The 4215-nt window shown below is 46.0% G+C and overlaps 1 protein-coding gene across 1 annotated transcript in view; it reads left to right on the top strand.

The window, feature by feature from the left end:
- LOC104500854 (transmembrane protease serine 11E-like) overlaps positions 1-4215 on the top strand; it is a gene marked incomplete at its 5' end in the record, with an annotated part of 34218 nt that overhangs the window by 1365 nt on the left and 28638 nt on the right. The gene's annotated exons all lie outside the window — the stretch shown is intronic.

Raw genomic sequence — 4215 nt, 5'->3', positions numbered from 1 at the left:
TCTTTCCCTGCCCTGAGCCTGGCTTTGTGATTTATGCCCCGCGGTCTTGAAGGGGTGGGGAGCTCTACCTGTCAGGCTGCTGCTGTTTGTTGAGAAAACAATACACAAGCCCTTTTCCTCCACCTTTGGTATGTTTCGTTGGGAAACTCTACAAATAGCAGAGGCTGCTGCGTGGCTCTCCGTCATACAGTAGTTATGGACATAAATAGACACATTGCAATTTTATTTCTTGTTTTGTCTTTGAGACACTTCCCCACAGATGGTAATTACAGAGTTCAGCTCTTTACAGCAATAAGTATGTGATTGTGCTTGTATCTTTTTTTGTGTTTCATTCATCAGTCCGATGCATATCTCTCACCTCCTGTTTAGCAACTTTGAACAGATGCTCAGTTAATAGGACAACCAATGCTTTGCTCCCCACTGCCACTTAATTTAGGGCCATGCCACTTTTCCACAAAATGTGAGCTGTGGTGGACATTGTTCTGGAGAAGCAGGATACTGTATAGGGCAGTGTCATCATCTCTTCCCAGCTCCACTCTTGAGGGCCTCGGAGATCTTAGTCAAGCTGTCCTCTTTTCTGTATTTGTTTCCTTTCTGCCCTCTTTGCCTACCGGGGCCCATACCATATCTCCCAAGATCTGCCCCGGTGCATATTTGTATGTATAGATTCTTACATAAGCTGCATTTACTTAGGTGCCACCACTTTACAGCTATTGCTTAATAATTGCAGGCTTTTAACCTTGTGATATAGGACCTTGGAGAGGGAATGTGCTCCCTGACTGAGAAGATACTGTGTGCTGCTGAGGCGGGAGGAAGGCAAGGGCTGGGGAGAAGTCTGAGGACTAATGCTTCATTGACTAAAGTTGTTTCCCTTTCTCCCACTCCATTCCCTCTTTGTTTTTTAAAAATGTGGCTCCTTTCGCAAAGAAACACTACTTTTAGCTACAAAGTTCTTTCAGACAGTGTCCAATGCAGTCGCGTTTCCTCTGAACACGGCTATTATTAATTTAGATGCTTGAATGGAAGCCAATGTTTTAGAAAACCTGTCTCCTCTATGGGTGTTGAGCACTTCCGACCATAGTGACAATAAATAGCAGTGCTGGTTGAGCAGTGAGAACCATTATTTCAGAGCACATTAATTGCACCTGATAAGCAACACTGTAACAACCATAAAGAGAACTGTTTTGCCTTTCCTTCGTTTCTGTGACTTTATTTTAAAGAGCTATCTTTAGTTCTACCTACCTCTCTCAAATTTGGTGAGTTCTTTGCTGTAATTTTAGGTCAGCTGATATAAATGGTCCCTGCCATAAACTTTGACTTGTCATGGTTTTAGCTGTAGGTGTTCCATCTAACAAGGATTAATGAGGTTGAGAATTGCCCATAAGCTTATTTAAAGTGACTCCATACCCTAATGAATAACAGTATGTTCCTTGTAAGCCCGATTCTCTACAAGCATAACTCAGCTTGTGGTGATAAAAATCAGAGCAATCTTTCCAGAGACAGAAATATCCTCTTGACTTCTTGATAAACTGCTGTCTCAGAACATCTGCATTTTTATTTTGGGGGTTTTCACACAATCTCTTTAACAGAGGAGGAGAGAGTTGAGGTTTTTATCGCTTTTCCTCATTTGTCAGGATTTACCAAAATCCTTTGCAGTCTTTCTCTGGCTGGTGTCAGGGTTTTAGATGTCTAAGCCTTCCCATTGTCATAGTAGTAACGATACCTTAAGCTCATGTTGTGAAACAGTGAGTCAATGCAGATAAATGCAATGTCTTTCACAATACCTGGTGCAAAGTGAACAGAAGTGAATCAGCTCTGATAATCAGAAGCATACAAATTACCCGAGTTAGTGCAACTCCCTGCCAAGTACTCCCTTCTCTGATAGGTACCTGATGAAGCCTCCTTCATTTGTCACCAGAACAACCCTGAACACAGCTCTTTTCAGAGTTTGCTTTTCATCAGGGAAATGTTTTTGGTCCCGTAGGGAAGTCATCCCATGCCTTCCTTTGGATTGGCAGCAAATGTCCCGATGTTTGCTTAGGTTTCCAGAGCTGAGTAGTAACACCCAATGTGTGAACGACATTCCCAACACTCTTATCTCATTGAAGGTGGGAGGGGAATGCAGCGAGATCATGCCAGAGAGCTGATGAAGCTGGTGCACCAGTCAACATCTCAGGGCTGACTGGAAAGTCTGGAAAATGTTGTGTGGGGTGTAGCTGGGAGGACTGAGGAACACATGATGAAAGGTCTTTGGTCCTTGCCTGGCTTCCGCAAGTGGCTGTGAGGGCTTCCTTTGTGCTCTCTTGAAAAAGCAGACTTGACTGAATGCCACTGTGGAAAGAGATGTTTCAGCGCACCAGAGCCACCTCATTTTTCTAGCTGGACCAGTCATTCTTCCCTTGCCAAGCTAAGAGGCACTGTACCTGACTGTCTCCTCTTGTACCTCATAGAAAGGGCACAGTTCTCAACTGTAATGGTTCCTTCTCCAAGGACCCTCTACTTTATGGTGGGTTCACGTAATGCTTGGCTGATCTGCACAACTTTTAAGCACCTGTTTTCTCCAACTCCTGCACCAGGAGTTCTTCTTATCCCACAAAATTTATTAATTCTTTCAGATTTTCTAATAATGCCTTGGAGGCCCTAACCACCCTCTAACTTACAGCATCCTGGGGGACATTTCCAAGGCCCTGCTCTAAGCTTTACTTCTTCAGCCCCTCTGGCACCCTGAAGTGTGGAGGGAGCTGAGACAGCCAGCTCTAGGATAGACCTGGGTGACTGGGATGATTCCACTTGCCTCCTCTGGGCAGCAGCACTAACTGCTCTGTGTGCAGGGAGGAGCATTGAGGGTCTTTGTGTCCAGTGTGGAAAGTCATCTTTGACCCCAAGAGAAGGAGGTGTGCATTCAGCACAGCTTGAAACGAGTACCTCATCAAACCCATCTTAAGAATTAAGCTGAGAATTGTCTCAGCTGAAGGCTGGCAAGTTTCTAGCTGAGACCCTAACAGATACCAAGCAGCCACAGCATGTGACCCCTTCAGTACATGGCTGGTTGCTCGATAGAAACAGACACCAGCCTTTACCCTGCCCACCAACGACTTGCAAATGTACCTCTCTGCTTTTTTTTTACCACTACAATAACTTTCTGATACATTCTCCTAGATGTTGTAGGCTTTCCCCTCTTCGAGGACAGCCTATGCCACCCTTCTCCTTTCCCAGGCACCTAGTACCTCCCTGTCTCCCCTCCTCTGACCAGAGCTGTTCTCAGCCCCCGGTTTCAGGCTGCTTCTCCCTGTCCTAGTGCATGTGTCTTTGCGGACTCTTGTGTTAGACTCTGCACCATCCCCTGCCTCTGAGGCTATGTCCTGTCCATTATCCCCTACTCTCTCCTGCTCCCGTGTGATGGTAAGGCAGGCCGTGGGTTGGGCGTATGGCTATTCCTCAGGTATGTGTGTGACATGGCTCCCTCCTTGGCTAATTGGGTGGATGGGGGAGAGGCAAGGTGTTTGTTTTCTCTCCATGAGTGCCTCGAGCCATGGAATACACTGGCATGGGTTTCTCCTGTCATCCCATCATCCGCAAGGCATCTGAGGCTCTCCTCTGTCAAGGCACCATCTGAAACCAACACAGAACTGGCTGGATCTGGGCAGGATGGTTGGGGATTATATTAAGAGGATACCTGGGTACTTCCCCTGGGAAACTACTGCCTATCCTGACATTACGATTAAAGTCATGGACTTTCATCACATAGTTCTTGCCTCCAAGACTCGGTATTGTGTGTCAAGATATCTCTTTGAGATACAGACATCTTGCTTCAGTGACAAAAGAATCTTCTGTGTCCTTGAGCACAGAAAAGTTGAGAAAAGTTTTTCCAATGAACACAGCTCTCGAAGTCTGTCCTGTCTGATGGATTTGAGTTAGTGTAGGTTTAATTTAGAAATAGTGTCTCTGCTGGGTATTGCAGAGAACTTGTGATGCCACAGGAAATTGCTGTCCGAAAGTTCTGATGACTGTGCCTGTTCTTAGTTGGTGTAAGGACTCACTGATGAGGCCCTGTGCCAGAGCTGGCAAGGAAGGAGGCAGTTTTTTCCCTTGGAAGATTATGATTTTAGATGTTTTTTCATATTTCTCTCGCTACAAGGTTGGAAGAAGCAGAGAGACAGGGTGGTGCCATGCACCTGCCGCCACCCCCCCCCCCCCCCCCACTTGTGCTGCTCA

Source organism: Buceros rhinoceros, unplaced genomic scaffold (genome assembly GCF_000710305.1).
Source record: "Buceros rhinoceros silvestris isolate BGI_N320 unplaced genomic scaffold, ASM71030v1 scaffold15961, whole genome shotgun sequence".
NCBI classification, from domain to species: domain Eukaryota; kingdom Metazoa; phylum Chordata; class Aves; order Bucerotiformes; family Bucerotidae; genus Buceros; species Buceros rhinoceros.
This window is presented reverse-complemented; position numbering and strand designations above follow the sequence as displayed.